We start from the raw sequence: 22,285 nt of genomic DNA, 5'->3' as shown, positions 1-22,285 counted from the left end.
TGCAGACACTGTGCACACATACTGGCATTCTGAACCTTACGTCAGTGTAAATATGGATGTTAGCCATGGTGGCTAATACAATGTTTGCAACTTTCCTCTGGATGTTTCCACAAAGGAAGTATTTCTCTGTCTGTTATAATACAGAACTGTCATCTGAAACCTTTGAGTCCCATTGATAATGCTCAGTACTATTACTTGAAAGAGAAAATTCTGGATGCTTTCATGCGTACAGCTGCCTCCATCAAGGTGGTGATGCTTTTGTTGCTGTGTGTCCTTTTGGTTGTCAGTAGAGCTGAGCCAAAAGACGAAGCTCTCGATCTATTGGTCAATCTTCCTTCCCACTCTCACCTATGTCATGACCAGCCCAGTCTCACTTTTTTTTTGCATGCTCCCGTGATGAAATGAGTCAAATTTTCGTGACAGAGCTTTTTTTAACTCACTATTCCTAACGCTACTCCCACCCCCAACCCTAACCTTAACCATAACATAATCGTACTCCCCCCCCCCACCTCCCACCCTAACCATAACCATCCCCGACCCCCCACTTCACTTTTAATTTCGTGCAGCCATCACGGAATGAATGAGACTGAATTTGTACTGCTGTGACAAAAATGAGGCGCTTTTCGTCACAATATCACAAACCAATAAATTAATGTATATTTCGTGTTGCTGAAGCACGACTTGCTGTGAGACCAGGTTGTCATGAGAGTTGGATCATGACCGAAAGAACTAGATCGTGGGTACATGCGGCCAAAATGGGCTTCCTCAGGAGGGTGGCTGGTGTCTCCCTTAGAGATAGGGTGAGAGGTTTGGTCATCCGTGGGGAGCTCGGAGTAGAGTCGCTGCTTCTTCATGTTGAAAGGAGCAAGCTGAGGTGGTTCAGGCATCTGGTAAGGATGCCTCCTGAGCAACTCCCTAGGGAGGTGTTCCAGGCACATCCATCTGGGAGGAGACCCCGGGGAAGAACCAGGACTAGGTGGAGAGATTATATATCCACAGTGGCCTGGGAATGCCCCGGGATCCCCCAGTCAGAGGTGGTCAATGTGGCACGGGAAAGGGAAGTCTGGGGTCCCCTGCTGGAGCTGTTGCCCCTGCGACCCAAACCCGGAAAAGCGGTTGAAGATGAATGAATGAATGAATGGCCAGATTTCAGTGGAATTTGGTAGATAGATTGACTTTGAAATACAAATCAAAGGGCAGCTCTGGCCTTTGATCATGAAGCCTGGTTACTTTGATCCAAACTGCAGGCCAGCAATTGGATCAAAGCTCAGTTAACAGGTTCCAAGTCCATGATCAAATATAATCATTATTAAAGTTTAGAATCACAGCCAAGTGATCATAATTCAAACTTATTTATCAGGATCAGTGTTTAACATTTAGAATCAAAGAAAACTAAAGAAGGGATCACATGTTTAATAAGAAAAAATATCAGTACACAGTGCAAACAAAGGAGTGATGGAACTTGTTTTTGGTGTCCTACTTCTTTTTTGTGATCATGGACTACAAGCCAAAAATGTTATAATTTTGCACTTTGCTTTTCAAACTGTAAAATTTCTAACCTGACCAGCTAAGCTGTGATCACGCTGTGCTCTTATTTTTCAGAATTGTTGTGTTTGCATACATAATAGCAACAACCTTCAGACTCTCTGAATAGAGGCGCTCGCTTTAACTGTTGTGAGCGTCGGCTGTCTAAAAGAGCTCTTTTTACCTTTGTTTGTTTCTTTCTTTTTGCTTTGGCATGACACTGTACAACACACCTGTAAAAACTCTTCTCTGTAAGAAATTGGCTGACCCCTTAACACAAATTTGAAAACTTTTTCTGGATTTAAAAAATAACTGTACATTGTGCAAAATTCACATTTGGGTTGAATACTTCATCCCCTGGTTCGAATTATGTTCTCACCACAAGTCAACCTGGGTGGTGGTCCGCCTGGAATAAAACAGGTCAACCTTTTCACTGTTGCTTCTTTGGTCCACACCAGCATGCGAATATGTGTTTGCACCACCTCGGAACAACCAAACGTAATCTGAATAAATGAATCATGATGCAATTGAAACCAGACAAGTACGCTCAAAAAATGGCTCTTTGGATGAACTCAATTCAGGATTTCCAGCTAATAAATATATGTAGCCCCAACTCAAATAAAACATATCCATGCAAGATAATGTAATTTAATTAGTTGAGACGAAATATATTTTTTAGATGGAATCCAATCCAATGAGTCAGTTTTTTGAGTGTATCAGTCAAACAAATGACTCATTGAATGAACTCAATTCAATTATGGGCAGGATTTCCAGCTAATAAGTATATGTAGCAACAACTAAATTAAATAAAAATATCTTGCATGGATGCACTTTGTTTGAGTTGGGTCTACATATATTTATTAGATGGAAATCCTGCTCATAATTGAATGAGTTCATCCAATGCATCAGTTTTTGTGAAAGCACCGTAAGACAATGCTGGATTAATGACCCAAATGAACCATTTATTTTCATTTTAATCCATTCAATACACACCCCCCCCCCCCCAAAAAAAAAAAAAAAACCATTAAAAACCCACCAAACAACAAAATTTGTTTTCCTTCAAAAAAAAATTCTAAAGTTCACTTTTCCACAGTTGTCTGACCGATTTTCTTAGCCATGCAGTATTAGTTTTCCTCCTGAACCATGACATAAGGTTCACAATCCTGATGTCTGCATGGGCATTTTAGTCAGTTTCGCAGCTCATATGACCTTTAGAGGAAATGTCCTCCCACTTTTTGCCAGTCCCCTATGCCTATGGACCCTTGAATCAATACCACTGTGATCCTGCTGGCAAGCTGACATTCTTAAGTATAAGGGTAAGGCATTGTAGAAGAATAATAGCAACAGGAATATGGGAATTGCAAAGGGTTACAGGTCATGGATTTGGCTGGTGCGCAATCATCAAACCAACACTGCATTATCTACACAGTACTAGCGCACCTGCTATGGTTTAAACAAATAGATAGGATGGGTTGAAGAATGTTCAGTACTTCAACCACTAAACAATTATCTCAGTGCTTCCATAGTCAGAATTGGAAATGACTATGCATAGCAAATACAGCCTTTAAATAAAGGTACTGTGTACATACTACACCTCATGAGATCGAAAGACAACCAGCCTCGCATTTTAGGACATCTATACAATAATATAGTACTATCTGAAATGAAAGCAATAATGTGGTTAAATAAGTTGTGTTTTAATGCAAGAGCAGGTAAATGCTTTAAATCATAATATATCATCTTTATCTTTCCATTCTATTTACAAGAGTTTGACATAATAGCTGGTTAGAGTGATTCTTCAGTCACAATTCAGAAGCTCTTTTCTTCTTCTGAAACTTATTTCCTCTTATCCTTTCCTGTATCTCACTTCTTCACACTCACAGCTGTTAATCCCCCTCAATGAAATCTTAATCTCTTTCCCACCATATGAACTTACTTCTCTTTCACATTTCTGAAATCTTTTTTGCCTTGCTCCCTGTTTTTTTTTGTTTGTTTGTTTGTTTGTTTGTGTGTTTGTTTTCCATCCATTTAAATTTGTTATTTTCCTCCTCACCTAAATTTGATCCTTGGCAGATTGAGCCTGTGATCTTTAAAAGGAAAAAAAAAAAATGCTACATTCACATTTCACAGGTTATTCAAATCATCATTGGCAGTCTGTGTACGGTACTTCTTAGCTCGGTTCTGCTCTTCCCCGGTGCTGATCTGCAGGCGGAATCCAAACGAACCCACAGCTGACCCTCCTATGGTGCTCCTATGTAGAAAAAGCAGATTTAAATATCCAAAGCGGGTTTTTAGACATATGTTGGCTGTCTTGGCTTATTCCAGGTTATGAACAAATGATGCATAGAACTGCATCTCCCAGAATTCAGTCTGCTTTCAGCTCCTTAACATGCAACACACAGCTGTCTGCCCGTTCGTCCTGTTACTGATAACAGCTTTCTGCTGCGCCGGCTGTAACAATCCTGCAGGGTAATTAGTAGAGGTATTTAAGTCTCTGTGTGTATTAGTATGTGTGTGTAGTGTTCAAGTCCCTGTACATTTGAGTATCTTGTGGCGGTTATACACGCGTGGTGGAGTGTGTGTGCGCAGAGATGTGCGTGTGCGGTAAATGTGTATTACTGTACGGGCTATGGTGTGTGTATCCCTGGTGAGGATGCCCCATCCTTATCCCCACCACTGAGCCGGGGGTCATGGGGGTCATGGGTGTCCGCAGGGTAACAGGGTGCGACCCAGGGGTTACAGGCAGGGATCCCGGGGTCAGGGAGGTCATAAGGGGGACGTCGTCAGGTGATCTGCGCAAGGTAAGGGTGTAATCCGGTGGGCATGTAAGGCGCACGGTGTCTAGTGTGCTGTATATGTCTTGGGTGTCCAAGCCGTCCAGGGCGTCCAAGGTGTCCAGAGTGTGGTGATGGTGAGCATTGTTCCTCTCGTCTGCTGATGCCGCGTCACATTCCAGCTGCTTCACCTTCATGTACAGAGGGATGGATGAGTGAAGAATGGGCAGAGCAGATGATGAGGAATAAAAGAGAAAGAAGAAAACTCAAACATGAATATTTAGAAACATCCGTAATGCTCAGTCAAATATTAGAAAATGATCAACGCCAAATTGGACCAACCAGCCCAGCCAACACTCACAATGATGTGTTGATTACTATTAACACACACGGCCCAATAGTGTGGATAAACCTTTTGAATAATGAGGTGTGCAAGATATCAAACGGGCAAGAGGATGGTTTCTTCCCATCAACCAGACTGATGAGACCATTCAGTGACAGTGATGTGAAATCCTGCAGAGGGTTTAATGTTAAGTTTAATATCATGAATTTTACTCATTTAACAATAAATTTTTTGGACATCATTTACTGTTAAAAATTTATTTTGAAAAATAAGGCAACCCTCACATTTTATACTACATTGTTAGAAGAAATTAAATGCTCCTTTGAATGAAAGATGTGGACTCAAAGCTTTTGTTATTTTCCACAAACATTCCACCTTCTGAATGCTATCATTCACTTAAGAGGAGAAGTTATTCAAAAGGGCACTTCTGGTTTTAAATGGAGCCACTCTGTCTATAAAAAAGAAATAGAAATAGAATTGGAGCCACTCTGTCTATAACAGAAGAAATAGATATAGAATTGAAGTGTGAAACCTGTCACTTACAGTAGTTCTTAGGTAAAGTAAAAAACTGTTCAGTTTGTTCTTTGCTGGACATTTTCTACTGTATACACTGTACTGCACGCTGTGCACTTAGCAGCAAACATGAGCTTTCTGTTTATATAAAAGTTTGAATTGTGTGTTTAGTGATTTTAATGTGTTTTTGTACACTGAAAAAGTTTTTGGACTAACCTAAATAAAGTGTTTCAATTGATAAAACAAAGGAACCAGTTTCGTCCAAATTAAGGGCCCCTTCACACATAGTACGAATAGTATCAGGGCGAATTACGGCAGAACAGCTCATATGAGCGAACCACGAAACATCAAGCTAATGGCGGGCGTGAACGATCCCATTGCAATGGTTTCATGCGCTGACAGTAACGTGCACGAAACCGTCGCAGCAGGAACACAATGCAAGCAGCTAGAGAATGCGTAACCACATTGCGCTGCTGCTGTGAAAAAAAATACACATGCCACCCACGGGATTCAAACCTACAATTTAAAAAAGCTCTGATTGCCAACCTGTAAAAGGTGGGGAAAAATGCCTGAAATCAAGAAGGAGATAGATGCATTTATCAAAAAATAAACCACACACCATTAAAAAACACCACATTTTATGGAATCCCTCTTATCAAGCGGACAATACAAGTATGAACCATCTGTTCCTCTGTAGATGACCCATGGTCACAGATGTACAGTCATGAAATGATAAGAATGGAGCAGTGCGCTACTATCATGTCCACATCTACTGGCCCAGCATGTCTCGTGGACAGCACGCCGCAGGACAGACACCGCGTCATGTGGAACAAAGCTCACGTGGGTGACGTGACATTCAGATCGTCCGTTGTGTGTTATGATCTGACGGTCCGTATCACCTGGGGCAGCCTGTCAATGTGTGCGCTACATTACATGAAAACTACACTACATGAAAACTACAACAGCAACAACAAAAGTTCAACAACCATTTTCCAGGACTAAAATAATGATTGATTGATTATGATTGATTTTTTTTTTTTTTTTTTTGTGTTATTGTCGTTTTGTCATCTGGTGGGCTTTGAGTCTGTATAAAGTTGAACTGGATTGAACTGACCTGCATTTTAGTCAAAATCTATCAGCTGTATGCTAGATAATTTGAAGACTTCTTATACTACATCTGGAAGATGCAAACCAAGAATCAGTGATTCTGTTGGCCGCAGGATCAATGCCATAAGTGCAATATTACCCACATGAAAAGCACATTTCTAATCACCTCTCTATCATGCAGGTCAAAAGACAACACTGATTTAAAAAAAAATCACCAAGGTTTTTAACTCTTTCATTGTACTGAATCACACAATCATCAGAGATAATGTTAAATGATTATATAGACGTCTCTATTTGAAAACAGGGCCAAGCAGAATCAGTCTTCTCTGGGTTCAGATGTAGCAAATAAATGACATCCAGCTTTTCACTGCAACCAGACGTGCCAGTTTGCAATGTGAGACACATTAACTGCAACAGCAGGCATGCAGTCTGTGCATCTGGAAAGTATTCACAACACTTCACTTTTTCCACATTTATGTTACAGTCTTATTCCAAAATGGAGTAATTCATTTTTCCCTCATAAATCTACTCACAACACCCCATAATGATAACATGAAAAAAGTTTTGTTGTTGTTTTTTTTGTTTGTTTGTTTGTTTGTTTGTGGTTTTTTTTTTTTTTTTTACTTTTTTGCAATGTATTAAAAATAAAATAAAAACCCTAAGAAATCACAAGAAATGAAACACGTATTTCCATTGTGGTCCATTTAAAAATCAATCACAACATATAAGTAAGAAATAAAATATAATAATAATAATTCTTTTTCTTCTTCTTTGTCTTTCGGCTGTTCCCGTTAGGGGTCGCCACAGCAGATCAGTCATTTCCATCTCACCCTGTCCTCTGTATCTTCCTCTGTCACACCAACCTCCTGCATGTCCTCCCTCAGCACATCCATAAACCTCCTCTTTGTCCTCCCTCTTCTCCTCCTGCCTGGTGGCTCCATCCTCAGCATCATTTTCCCTATATACCCTGGGTCCCTCCTCTGCACATGTCCAAACCATCTCAATCTCTTTGTCTCCAGACCGTTCCACCTGAGCTGTCCCTCTAATATGTTGATTCCTAATCTTGTTCATTCTCGTCACTCCCAAAGAGAATCTCAACATCTCCAGCTCTGCCACCTGTCTTTTTGTTAGTGCCACAAACTCTAGGCTATACAACATAACTGGTCTCACTACTGTCTTGTAAACTTTCCCCTTCACTCTTGCTGAATATTCTTCGGTCACAAATCACTCCTGCCACCTTTCTCTACCCACTCCACCTCTATCCATTTTGATGGTTGTTTTCCGTTTTCTTCCACGCGTCTGTTTTTTTTTTGTTTTTTTTTTTGTCCATTTTAAAGCATTGGAGATCATTGTAGATGAACAGCCTATAATTTTTTGCACCTGCGTATAAGTTTTTCCCCTCTCCAATCAACTTTTTAATCAAACTACGCTGTTCTTCTGAACAATTGTCTTGAACGTCCCATTTTCCTCAGGCTTTCAAGGAGAAAAGCATGTTCAACAGGTGCTGGCTTCATCCTTAAATAGGGGACCCCTGATTCACACCGTTTGTTCCATAGAATTGATGAACTCACTGACTGAAGCCACACTACTATTATTGTGAACCACCCCCTTTTCTACTTTTTTTTTTACTAAAAGCCCAATTTCATAGCCTTAAGAGTGTGCACATCATGAATGCTTGGATCTTGTTGGATTTGCGAGAATCTACTGAATCTACTGGTACCTTGTTTCCCATGTAACAATAAGAAGTATACTCAAACCTGGATTCATTTTGTCACATAGCACTACTATTATTCTGAACACTACTGTACTTTAACCACTTCTACTCCTTGTACCTGCACTATTCCACTGGTTCCCTCCCATTCACACACATGTGCTCAGTCTTGCGTCTACTGACTTTCATTCCCCTTCTCTCCAGAGCATATCTCCACCTCTCCATACTAGACTCAACTTGCTCTCTACTCTCACTACAGATCACGTCATCTGCAAACATCATAGTCCATGGGGACTCCTGTCTGATCTCATCCGTCAACCTGTTCATCACCACTGCAAACAAGAAAGGACTCAGAGCTGATCCTTGGTGTAATCCCACCTCCACCTTGAATGAGTCTGTCATTCTGACAGCGCATCTCACTGCTGTCACACTATTCTTGTACATGTCTGCACTACCCTAACATACTTCTCTGCCACTCCAGACTTCCTCATACAATTACCCAGCTCTTCTCTTGGCACCCTATCATAAGCTTTTCTAAGTCACAAACACACAATGTAACTCTTTCTGGCCTTCTCTGTACAGTCTCCAACAGTATTCTCAGAGCAAACATTGCATCTGTAGTGCTCTTTCTCGGCATGAAACCATATTGCTGCTCACAGATCTTCACCTGTTTTCTAGCCTAGCTTCTACTGTTCTTTCCCATAACTCATGCTGTGGCTGATCAACTATATGCCTCTGTACTTACTGCATCTCTGCACATCACCCTTGTTCTTGAAAACAGGAACCAGCACACTTCGTCTCCACTCCTCAGGCATCCTATCACTTTCCAAGATTTTATTAAACAATCTGGTTAGAAACTCTACTGCCATCTCTCCTAGACCTTTCCATAGCTCCACTGGAATGTCATCTGGACCAACTGCCTTTCCACTCTTCATCCTCTTCATAGCAGCCCTCACTTCTTCCTTACTAATCTCTTGTATTTCCTGACTTACTCTCACCACATCATCCAGCCTTTTCTCTCGCTCATTTTCTTCATTCATCAGCTCTTCAAAATATTCCCTCCCACCTTCTCAGCACACACTCCTCACTTGTCAGCACATTACCATATGCATCTTTTACCACCCTAACCTGCTGCCACATCCTTTCCAGCTCTGTCCTTTGTCTGGCCAATCGGTACCAAAGTCCTTTTCTCCTTCCTTACCATTCAACTGCTTGTACAGCTCGCAATATGCATTTTCCTTCGCTTTTGCCACTTCTCTTTTCACCTTACACCGCATCTCCTTGTACTCCTGTCTACTTTCTTCATCTCTCCGACATCCCAAAACTTGTTTCACCAACCCTCTTTCTCCTTATGCTTTCCTGGACCTATTCATTCCACCACAAGTCTCCTTGTCTTCCTTCCACTGTCCAGATGTCTACCCAGTACTGTCCTAGCTGTCTCACTCACCACATCTGCAAGTACTTTTCCAGTTGGCCAAAATTGCTTCCCCTCCATCCAATGCTTCTCTCACCTGCTCGCTAAATTTCACACAACAGTCTTCCTCCTTCAGCTTTCACCATCTGATCCTTTGTTGAGCTCTCACTCTCTTCTTCTTCTTTAAACCCGGGCCAAGGCAATTCCTTGGGTAGTGGATGCAGGGAAACTGTGACACCAGTGCATTTTCCTAGATTTGACTTGACTTGATCTGATGTACCAACATAGTACACTATATCCGAGGAAACCTGGACAATAAAACACACCAGAATGCAAGCAAGTTCTTTGGAAAGAATATTGCCTCTTTTGTAAAAATTGAGGAACATAAAACCAGGGACTGTTAAATGAAAAGAACCCAATTTATATCTACTTTTATATCTGCCTTATAAATCAACACCACCCCTCTACATCGCCCTGCATTTTAGGCAACATGAATATTCGCAAAATCAGCGAGAGAGGCCTTTGTCAAAGGCAAGACATATCTGACATAAGCCAGGTCCACCAGTCCCAACCTATCAAGATGGCAATCAACAACCAGGTCATGTTGAGCATTGACTCATTTATTTAACAACTACAAAACTAAATCTAATGACTGAAAAGACTCACATAAGGCTAAAATATAATAAAAATCCTCATGGGACTAAAATTAAATTAAAATTGGGTGCCAACATTAACACTGACCTGCAGTGACATAAGTCCCTCCCCTGAAGGTGGGCAGCAACGTCGCAGGTGTGATGTCCCGTCCGGGGGAGGAAGAGGTCGTGGCCTACGGTGCTCCAAACGCCTTTTGTCTTTCTTGTACAGCAGAGCCGCAAATGCAAGAATATAAGAAACAACGCGATGCTCCTACACGATGGTCACTGAGAGTTCAGTGGAGTAGTCCTCGTTTAGGGGGACGACCCCCGTCCACCCCCCCGCCTTGGCTAATGCGGACTCGGGGGGCTGCGGAGTTCCACCTTGTGAACCCGGGTGACGTGTGCTACTTGGAGGCCAGCCTTTGGACAGGCGCCTGGTGTAGGAGTTTGGGGGTGTCATCCGTGTGGGGAAGGGACTGTGTGCGAAGGAGGACCACGGATGGGAGGAGCTCATTGACATGGTGCAAGTGAGGAACCAGCTGCAACCAGAAGGAGATTTTCGTGGCCCCTGTATTGGTCTCTGACCGGGGCTTCAGGCCAATATGCAAGTACAGCTGCTCTTTTGGGGTTGTATTTAGACCAGGCCACCTCCTCAAAGCGGTTCGGCTTTGTGTGGATAAACTTGGTATCTTGAGGAACCGGTTGGTTTGGATCACTGGAAAGAAATAAAGAAACGTATACTATATTACATTAAAACAAAAATGCACATCTTGCCTTTTTGCACCTTCTTGAACAAATCCCTTTACACAATAATGAAGCACACACACACACATACTTAAGGTAACTGAAAACAAAAATACGTATTAAAATAAAAATATATAAAGTTAACATAGCACTGCCTATGGCACAGTGACAGCTGTGAGCATGTTGACAAAATATAATTAAAAACTAGGACACATTATAACACAGCCAACGCCCACAGCGTCACTTCTCCAAATTAAAAATAATCAATTTAAATCTTGTATAGCTTGGACCTGATTTAATTCTTTTAATTTCTGATGGTCCTACCTAAAGACATAAAGACAAATTTGGGGTTTACATTATATATATCTATAAAGGGCTACATCTGTCTGTCTTGTCTGGGATAAACTCCCAAACTATAATATGTAGCCCTAAAACTATAATATTCTGAATCCTCATGCCAATGGGGAATCACACTGTTGGTAACCATTTTTTAAAAGTTTACCTGAAAATTACCCCCAAAATAGCCTTTATGTAAGACCAATTACAGTGTTTGTACCATGTGCTTTTCATGCTGCCACTGCTGCTGCTATAGCTTTGAGCTGAGCCTAGCCCACACAGTTATAGGTATAAAGCTTTGCTGCTGGCCTACCCAACACAGCACAGCCACAGCAGCACACTCAACAAAACAACAACATGCTTAGGCTGAGGGTGTGGGTATAAAGAGGCAGATTCAAATTTCCAGCCTGTATATGTGTGGTCATCTCTGTTTATTTAATCCTTTTCTTCAGCTACTTTAGTTCTCAACTGGTAAGCACCTGACTGTCCTGAATAACCCAGTTTGCCTTCCTGTCTGAATACATTCATTTTTGTTTGTAAAATTGCAATAGAAACAATGAAATACACCACTACCTCAGTTTTGATTCACTGATATTTACATTTACTGTTACCTATCTTGGTGTGTAATTTTGTTATAAATTTGATTGCAAAACAAAGTCTGCATGAAGGACTTCAAATGTGTTTGTCTTTTAAACCAAGTATTTTCACTTAGTTTGGGGAGTCCACCTCTTTAGTTCTGCTGGACAAACTTTAGCCCATTAACTATTGTATTTATAAGACATCAGCATTACAAAAACAAATGTTGGGCAATTGTTTTGATTTAAATGATTGGCATTTGGCTTATGTCTAAACAGGTTAAACCGGGCAGTGCTGGGTACCCAGCATAATATTGAGATATGCAATACATATGCTGGTTCACAGCCCACATATAATCTGCCTGTGAACACAATCAAACTGTGCTAACAGCAACAAAGAAATAAAAGAAGAGTAAATACTCATTTTAAAAAGCAAAACTTCATCTAAGTCTCCTTGTTCTCAATCATTTTTTTTTTCTGAGCACCAGACGCCAGCATCTATTTAAATTACTCTAAATCAGAATGGAGCACATGTGAGTAGGCGTATGTTCTGGAGTACCAACAGATTCAACACTCTCACAGAATAGGTTAGAAATCAGCATGTGTGACAGTTCTAAAATGTGATATCATGGAAAATATACTATAATTTTCCCTCTGTAGTGTACACTTTTGTCTCTTCTAGTTAGTTTTTGCCTGTCTTCATGTTTTCAGGGGATCATGTTATGAACTCACTTGTCAATCACCAAATTAAAACAGCAAAAAATGACATCAAAAACACGCACCCACACTTAGGCGTTCTGAAATATACATCAGAGAGCGTCACGTCTACACGCTACTCTGTGCTGTCACCTTCTGATCCAGTGTGAAATCAGACATGTATTTCTTCAGGACTTTGTTCTAACAAATTTTTACATGTCTTGGCAGCGGCGGTGTTCAGCTACCAACAGTTTATAAACGCTTGGGAATTGACCTGAATGTGGTTCAAACGTGACTTTATCCACCAGTCAAACGTGTCCCTAATTCCATTGGTTGAAGGTCACAGGGCTCCTCTGTGATTTAAATCAAGGTCTAAACTGCAGATGCCTGTGTAAATCTGTAGAGGTCTCAGTGGAGCACAGCCTCTGTTAGATTAATTACAAGTAATTACTCACAATGAGCACTCCAGATAGAACGTCTATCGTCAACAATTACTCTTATCCTGTATATCATGTCAGCAAAAACATAAAAGGTGCTTTCATCAGTGTGGACTGACATGTTTTTACACTTTTAATGTGGAGTCTTCCTTACATTTTCTCAGCCACTGACATATAATTCACTTTTAGTGTAATATACTGTTTTCCAGGCTCTACAAATACATTATGTTTGTGGCCACAGAGGGATTCAAACATCAGATTGTTCATACTTGAGACCAATGCGCTTCCAGGACAGCCAAAGGGGAATTCCCACGAGTCAAGCCCAGTAGGAAATCTTTTCAATCTGGACTTCACCTTGTTACACTTGCATTCCCTTCTATTTATAATTTAATACAGTCTTTGTCCTCTGCAGTGAAATCAGGGAAGAGGGGAGACAGGCATTGGATGGAAGTGAAGAAATGCTGAGTGACTGGGACAAGGACTGCAGAATTAGTGAAAGAGAGCTTGAAACCGAAATGGGTAGGTGAAGAAGAAAAAAGAGACTTGGTAGAATGAGACAGCACAGCAAAGTATAAGAGGAAAGAAGTTGGAGAAAACAATTAGGACAGTAGAGGATGAAGAAAATCAGACGGAGGACAAGGAGATGTGGCATGAAGTGAATAGAAAGTGGTAAATGTAGCAAAGGTTAGGATGGGGCATTTAGAGAGCTGCATGTGAATTTTCAACACTAAGGACCCTTCACACATAGTACGAATAAGTACAAATCAGGGCGAATCACGGCGGAACAGCTCATATGAGTGAACCACCGAAAACATCGACCCTGTGACGGATTCGTGACAACACCATCGCAGCAGGAACACAGTGTGAGAGGGTTGGTAAGGTTAGACCTTACTTGTTTGAAGCACCTTGAGACAACTTTGTTGTGATTTGGCACGATATAAAAGAGAACAAATTGAAATTGAGGAGCTGGAGCATGCGTAACCACATCACTCAGCTGCTGTGGAAAAAAAAAAATACATACCACCACGGGATTCAAACCTGCAATTTACAAAAGCTCTGATTGCCAACCAGAAACCTAACCCACTGCGCTACCATTGCTGTCCTGTAAAAGGTGCGGAAAAATGCCTGAACTCAACAATGACATAAATGCTTTTTAAAAAAAGAGAAAAAAAAAACGCAGTGATAACTGACCAAATGGCGGTTGTTACGGCGTATTTCTGCTGATACGTGACTGAAAGTGGTGTATTTGTCCACTGTTGGCTTGTCATATAGTCCTGCAGCGTGCTGCTCATAGGACACGCATGTCCTGTCAGACAGACGTGACATTCAGATCGGCTGCTGCGTGTCCACATGAACTGATGGTCCATTGCAGCTGGGGCAGCCTGTCAATGTGCACGCTCTCCAGCCTGCCGCAAAAGCGATATATGTTTTTATGTATTTCCACGTGAGGACAGCAAGCACACACGCCCCTGTGTCCGGTACATGTTCTGCAGCTGTGACATCCAGGACCAGAGATGTCAACAGCTCCTGCTGTTGACATCTCTGGTATGGTTACATGCCAAGAAAAAGCACTACAGATGCAGTGTTTGCTCTGAGAGTGCTGATGGAGAAGTATAGAGAAGGCCAGAAGAAAGAGAAAGCCTATGATATGGTTCTAAGCAAAGAGTAATGATACTGCATGACAAAGTCAGGGAGTGGAAGAGAAGCATGTGATGGTGGTGCAGGACATATATGTAGACAATAGCAGTGCAATGAGGTGTGCAGTAGGAATAACAGATGCATTCATAGTGGAGATGGAACTGCAGCAAGGATCAGCTCTGAGCCCTTTCTTGTTTGCAACGATGAGGGGCTGGTTGATGGACAAGATCAGACTGGGGTCTCCATGGAATATAGTATTTGTAGGTGACATTGTGATCTGTAGTGAGAGTAGGGTGCCTGTTGAGGCGAGCCTGAAAAAGCAGAGATACACTCTGGAAAGAAAGTGAATGAAAGTCAGTTGGATCCAGAAGGAATGAGAGGGAGCACAACGGAAAAAAGTGAGATCACAAAGCATTAAGGTAGCAAAGGTAGGTGAGTTTAAATACTTGGATAAACTCTCCAAAGTAAATGGGGAGGACGGCAAGAGGTGATGAAAAAGCAGGCAGGGTGGAGTGGGTGGACCAGAGTGGCAGGAGTGATTTGTGATTGAAGGGTATCTACAAGAATTGTGAAAGGGAAAAATTACAAGTAGCAGCTGTGATGCATGGCTTAGAGATGGTGGCACTGACAGACAGGAGGCAGCGCCTTTGTGGGAGTGATGAGGATAGACGGGATTAGGAATGAGCACATCAGATGGACAGCACAGATGGGGCAGTATGGAGACCAAGTGAGAGGTAAGAATAAGATGGTTTGGACGTGTGCAAAGGAGGGACACAGGATATATCGGGAGGATGCCCAGGATGGAACTGTCAGGCAGAAAAAGAAGAGGAAGATTAAAGAGGAGATTTATGGATGTGGTCCAGAGCATATGTCACTGGTTGATGTGACACAAGAAGAGTCAGAGGACTTGGTTAGACGAACATGGAGGATGTGCTGAAGGTACCCCTAAAAGGAGCAACTGAAAGAAATGCTTTTCTGCCCAAAGGAAGGCCAAAGAAAAAACGGTGTCCATTCTTCCCTTCAAGGACATGACTGTGACTCTCCTAAAAGATGTTTCAGCAACGACCGGTTTAAGATGAAAAGCTTTGTCAAATTTAGGAGTGACAGAGGAAATGTGCGGATAAAATGAGGCAAAGTTGCATTGTTGCTCTCGTCAATGCATTTGCATACTTTCTGTTTGTGAACTGAAATCTTCAAATATGTATTTATATATATATATATATATATATATATATATATATATATATATATATATATATATATATATATATTTAATCTAATAAGTTACAATTTGCTGTGAACATTATGATTCTATGGCTCTGAAATAACATTGCTATCTCCTCATTGCTGCGTAAAATCTTCCATTTCAAATGTAAATTGCTTTGTGCAAAACTATTCCTGTGCCAAATTATTTATTTTGATATAGAATCATGACACTTACACTCTTTTAGACTAATGTGTCATCACCACCCTGCCTTCCATGAAGACTGTTACATTATGGTTTGTTTTAATGCAAATTGTTCCATATAAACATAATTTGTGGGGAATATATTTGCTAAATGCTTATCTAAATCAAAACCTGCTGTCACGTCTGTGTTACGAATTCAGACTTGTGTATTTTGCATAAATCCTGGTTGATAAAGTCACTGCTTTTTGATTAAGTGACCAATTTAAAGAGGTACTTCAGTATTTTTCTTGATCGCATTATAGATGTAATACTTTGGAAGATTTTTTCTGTAAAATAGTAAAGGCAAATTATTTGTATTTTGTATATTGTTTTTGTGACATAGTATACAAATAATGAATGTTTATGAGTTCAATGGTACGAATATTTCATGAGGTGAAAGATGGGAATGTTCCATCAAAGAGGCAAAGCCACGTTGAATGGAACATTCCAGCTTTCACCGAATTAAATATATGCTCCATTGAAAGAATGAAACAACATTGATTATTTGTTTTATATAATGGCTAAAATAAATCCTTGTCATCATTTAATATTATATGAATTTAGAAACAACAGAAAAGGGACACTTACATTGTGGTGTGCGTCACTGGTGCTTTGACATCAACAATCCAACACCAAATTTAAATAGGATATAGGATTCTAAAATTGTTCTCAGTCAACTTGGGAAAACAGATGTAGTCTGTGATACTTAAAAAAAAAAAAAGACTGTGTATTTGTGTACTTCCTCAGTCCAGCGAGAAATTGCGCCAGAAATTTGTCCAGGTTTTCATCCTAACAGCTCTTCTTGCCTCCAGGTGGTTTATGCTGTAGTGGATGTTTTTTGTGTGTTTGTGTTAGAAGAATTAGCATCGTCAATTAGCTCATTCAAATCGTTGTACGTCAGCCAAACAAACTCCATGTTTAGCTAAACTAGTGTGTGTGTGTGGGTGGCATACAATGGTGCAAAATGTATGGAACCAAATTTGCACAGCAAATGGAACCATATTTGCTTGCTAAATGCAATGCAACACAAATAGGATGAATAATCCACGTCATGTGGCATACAAAGCACCAATCAAATGACAAGGATCCACTCAGCCATCCTATAATATTTAATAATCCATCCATCCATCCATCTTCTACCGCTTAGTCCAATTAAGGGTCGCAGGGGGCTGGAGCCTATCCCAGCACTCATAGGGTGTGAGGCGAGGTACACCCTGGACACAACATTAGTCTATCGCAGGGCCTCGTCATGAGATATGATACAAATTTAGCAAATACTTTAGCCTTCAACTTTTTCTTTTTTTTTATCTGGATAATGTGAAACTAATTTGTAAAATCGGCTGTATTTGCTTTTCTATATACAGCTATGGAAAGTGATATTATGACCAAAAAGCAGAAATGACGTCGTTGCCCGCTTACTGTCATACGTGGCACGACTACGTAGGCCCGTACCATTTCCAAGGCAACTTGAAAAGCAGCTGCTGTGTGCAGCCTTCCTCCCCTCGAAAATGAAGGATATACCAGGTGTATAATTCCCAGGCCAAACAATCCCATGAGTCATTGCATGATTCTTTTTTAAGAGAAAAGGATTGGTGATTTTAAAACAAAGACAAAATGACACTTTTACAATTGTAAATAAAAAGCACTAAAAAGTACTGGGAAAAACAATTATACTCTGGGTTACGCCCACTACGCTAGCTTGGTGCAAGCGGGGTGCCAAGGTGGCGAAGTGAGAGGAGCGGGGAAACAAAATGACCGAACAGCAAAATGCTCTGTGGGCTAGACTTTCTCATTTCAGAACAGTTTGTTCTGGCCTTCCCTGTGTCTGACAGCCTGAAGAATGAACACACAACCCTTAGAAGGGTGCAGACCCTGAATTGGGACACAGTTTATGTTTGCAACAGTGACATACTGTAAACAAAACCTCCTTACTCATGAAAGTCAAAAAATGCAAGGCGACTAACTGACAGCTGCACATTTTCCTTTATATTTTTAAATAAGATTAAGTACGAGTACACACGTGGGCTTCCTTTCAGTATAATAAGACTTTCTTTGTGTGTGGGAGTGGATTACGTATTAATAGCAGATATTAGAACAAAATTAGTGTGTCAAAGAAGAGAAATGAAAGTGGACTCATTTAGACACTGCTTTAGCTTTTTTCTTTAAATTTGCTCTTTAATTATTGATTTCCATTAAAATGAGTTTTCCCTGTGAGGAAAAGAATGATGTATGTTTTGGAGTAAAGGCTTATTATAGTTGAGCAAATGAAAAAGGAGTCAATGAATCTGCACTAACCAACAGAAAACCATTTAAGTTTTCAGTTAAATTAGTTGGTATCAGGTTTAGACATTCTCAGGTTCAACAGTCATGGCAAAAACAAATATCTCTAGAAAGATTTTAAAATATTGAAATATCCCTGTGTTGGCACAAAAGGGACACTATATCCATTTGCCTGTTGCAGAGGTCAAGGGATGACAGGGTCACTGACAGATCAATCAAACACTCTGATAGTCTCCTTTCACCGAAACAGACAGGTAGCATGAAGCATAGGCCTGGGGTGGTAAGCAGATGTCTAACTCTTAACCCACAGAGCTACCTTCTCTACACTTACAGAGAAGTGACTTTGGATTTCCATACAGATTACATGGCTGCAAAATATCATGCTTGGGCTGATTTTGTTGTGAAGTAGGTAAGTTTTTCTTTAGTATCCATAGGATTTCCCATTTTTTTCAAGAAATAGGAATTAGACAATGGTGCAAATGTTACATATAGAGCACTGGACTGTCCAGACATGCTCCAGTTTTAAGGGTTTAACTGTACAAGGTTTATAAAAAGCAGTTTTCCCCAGAATGACCACTTTGAATAATATAAAATAATCACAGCTCACCCAGTCTTGGCAAAGTTGGTCCAGTAAGTCATGACGACAGCGCTCAGCATCACATCATTCTTGGAGAAGTTACAATTGAATAGATCAGTGGGTCCCACCATGGGCACACCAAACACATAGGGCACCTACACACACACACACATACACACACATACACAAAGAACATTTCGCATTTGGTGCAAGTGAATTGGGACAATGCAGTCTTCCCTTGCAGGGTTACACTACATGGTTCCATAACTCAAATTTCAAAAAGACTAACTTAATCCCAGTGATGACAGAAACCAGTTTTATTTCATCGTTATTGTGAATGCAATGGGTCCATACTTGAGTCATTAAATTCTCACCATCAACTAGAATGAAGCTAAATGTTTTTCCCAGACAGCCACCAAACCCCTCAGTCAATGAAAGCTAAAATCCATTTTTCAATTTTCAATTTCAATTTTCAATTTATTTTCATTTATATAGCGCCAAACCACAACAAAGTTTCCTCAAGGCGCTATATACAACCTTACTTGTGTAATGCATGTACGAAACATGCACTGTACATAGACGTTTACATATAAATAGGACACACTACGTGCCTATAGAAAAATAAACAACATTTTAGATTTTTCATGCATTCATGAACAAAAAACACAAAAAAGCTGAAATTATCATTTGTACCACAACATGCAAATACTATATTGGTTTGACGACATCACCGACACACATACCCCAACCAAACAACATAAAAAAAATAGAACCACATTTAGGGCAATATCTACATAATCATGCACCCTTGTGTCTATGGAAATTGTTACATATCTCTGGAGCCGCTGGTCATATGTTGTTATTGTTGGTGTCAAATTTGCGTGATTCACATTTCCATACCCGGCAATGTTACACCTTATCATAAATTAACTACATTTACTCCACTATACAGATCTCATTAACCTCAGAGACTATTTGATCCAATTAAATATTTAATTGAACATGACAAGAAATTCCTTTTTTGTCATTTGACTCCAATGAAAGATCCTTCACTGTAAACTCAACATACAAGCAAAATTTGACAACAAAATCAAAATTACACAACCAGTCTAAACATGTGCTTGGATGGCAGTAGTGTGTCATGCCCCGTATGAAAAACTTTCCTGGCCTGTGCATAGCGATCTCATCTCACCTCATCACCATGGGCAGAGTCAGCCCATGGTGGCGTGGCATCACTATGACAGTGATGGTAGAATGAGTAGAAGTAGGTGGGTGAGCCATACTGAGCATGGAGGTCGGCTGTGGCAATCGCTGGTGCCACCCATTGGTGGTCTGTAAACAGTGCCACCAAAGTCTTTCTCCGGGTTTCGGCATTGTCGCGATCTGCCCAGTCGGTATACATGAATCTGGAGATGACAAAATTGACAATAAACTTGTCAGGCAGTTAATCAGCTAAGATTAATTGCATCTATAGTATGAAGTGATCCTTCAACAAATCCATTGCAAAACTTATTGGCTCACCTTATACTCTCTCTCAGTGTGTCTCGGCCTTCTGGGTATCCATACAAACTGTCCACAAAGTCTGAGACAGCAAAGTCAAAGTCCTCAGCCATGACTCCATCCTCTGAATCCACAATGCCTTCAACAAACTTCACTCCCTCACCCTGATTAACCCCCAACATCACATCGTAATTGAGAAACTCCCCCTGCTCCATCAGGATTTGCGGGTCATCTGGTATAACGTCACCATCGATGACAGGGGCAAACGCTGTGTGGTATTTGGCCGGCGTGATGTTCTGCTCCACAAGTTCGCGATAACTCCGGCCTTGAAGGCAGGCGACCAGTTGGGTGCTGTCGTCGATACCGCATCCAACCCTCTCTCCGAGCTGCCGCGCGTACTTGCTGGGCTGATAGTTGACAGCCCAACTGGCCAACGCACTTCCGCTCTGTATGATGGCCCTGTGGAACAAGTCTGAAGCAGACACGAATGGACACGGTTTTGAGTGCATAAAGCGCACACGGGGATGCACAATGACGGATATGAATGATACATTCATTGTACCTCTTAAAGAGTCAGAGAACAATGTTGCTTTCTATTTTGTTATGCGCCCTGTGTTTCATGCAGTAAAACCTGAGCCAAAATATGCTTTGATCCAACTGAACTTACTGGTAATTTCATTTCACAACATCACTTTGTCTCCAGAAACACAGGAAATATAAGCCTATAAGAGGCTGTGGAATATAGCATAAAGTGCAGCTTCCATCAAATACTGTCAAACTAATATAGTATATACAAAATAAATCACTTCAAACCAGTAATAACCCAACACATTTCAACTACTGCATAATACCTATTGATCAATAACGCTACAGATGCCTCCAAAAGGTTATAAAAAAAACCAAAAAACACAATCTTAACAGTCCAATTGGCTTCTGCAATGAGGCAGAATTTGCAAACAATTGGAGACAGCAAATGACTTCCTGCTCATCAGATATTTATCTGAGCTGCAAGCCGTGTCTGAGGCTTCCTTATTGCTTGCTCCACTGTGGGTGCACGAGGAGCTGCACCCACCACTTCACAGAACCACCTCGGGTCCCTACTGGCAATAACCCAAGCAGAATAAAGTCCATTCTTATCTCCCAAATGTAGGCATCTATCTGCTTGAGCTTGGTCATACGTGGGTATCCCGATGGTCTTGTTGAGTTGTGGGTTCCTCAGCAATGAGGCACCTGCTTGCTGGATCATGCTGAGGAAAAACCTGCCAGTTGGCTCTGTCCAGTTCAAAAATCGTGCCTTTTCAAAATACATTAACTGGGTATAAAGTCCATCATGTGGCACCCAAAGATTCTTCATAGATACACAGGACTATGACATCCAGTGATCATCATAGATCACTAAGCAGGATTGATGATGTCCAAGTAAGGTGTCCACAAAATTCTCTAAATGGTTTTCTACTCAACCTGGGCTTATTTTAAAGCGTTCTGTCATAATGCTTCAAAACAAAACATCCGTATATATTGTACGACAGCCACACGTGCACTGACCTCCACTCCAATAAACTGGCAGTTTGAAGTCCAATATTACAGTGACTCATTTGCAGAAACACCTACAGTAGAAAAATGAAGGTCCATCTTCAGAATTCTGGTGCTTCTTGTCTTGCCATATAGTTGTTAGACTTGAACGCTAACCAGAGACCTGAACCAATAACTAGCTGTCTTTCGTACTATGTCTTTGGAGGATACTTGGGTAGGACATTGTGTCAAAAAAAAGGCACTGAGAGGCTCTTAAAGAGATTCAGATGAGGAGTATCACTTGAATTAAGGAGGAGCATCAGTCATGACATTTTGGCCATGTGGTACATTTCTGCGGGTATGATCCAGCATGCACATGTCTCAGTGTGGAGGACCCCAGGGGCTGGAGAAGGCGAAGGGGACGTCCATGATTTCAAAAGCTAGAGATGGGCCGACTGTCTACCTGGGTAGCTGCCATCCTGGATCCACGGAGATTCTGTGGTATGGTGGCGATGCACAGCA

General features: G+C 41.0%; 1 long non-coding RNA gene and 1 pseudogene across 1 annotated transcript; one reads left to right on the top strand and one right to left on the bottom strand.

The window, feature by feature from the left end:
* Positions 1-3,520: 3,520 nt before the first annotated feature.
* LOC117524408 overlaps positions 3,521-22,285 on the bottom strand; it is a 36,183-nt pseudogene continuing 17,418 nt past the window's right edge.
* LOC117524411 lies at positions 3,902-16,971 on the top strand. Its single transcript, XR_004564764.1, has 2 exons — positions 3,902-4,043; positions 16,826-16,971. It is a non-coding gene; the product is annotated as an uncharacterized LOC117524411 (long non-coding RNA).

The sequence above is a fragment of the Thalassophryne amazonica genome, chromosome 14 (genome assembly GCF_902500255.1).
Source record: "Thalassophryne amazonica chromosome 14, fThaAma1.1, whole genome shotgun sequence".
Lineage (NCBI taxonomy): Eukaryota > Metazoa > Chordata > Actinopteri > Batrachoidiformes > Batrachoididae > Thalassophryne > Thalassophryne amazonica.
Note: the sequence above shows the minus strand (reverse complement) of the source record. Positions and strands in the feature narration are given on the sequence as shown.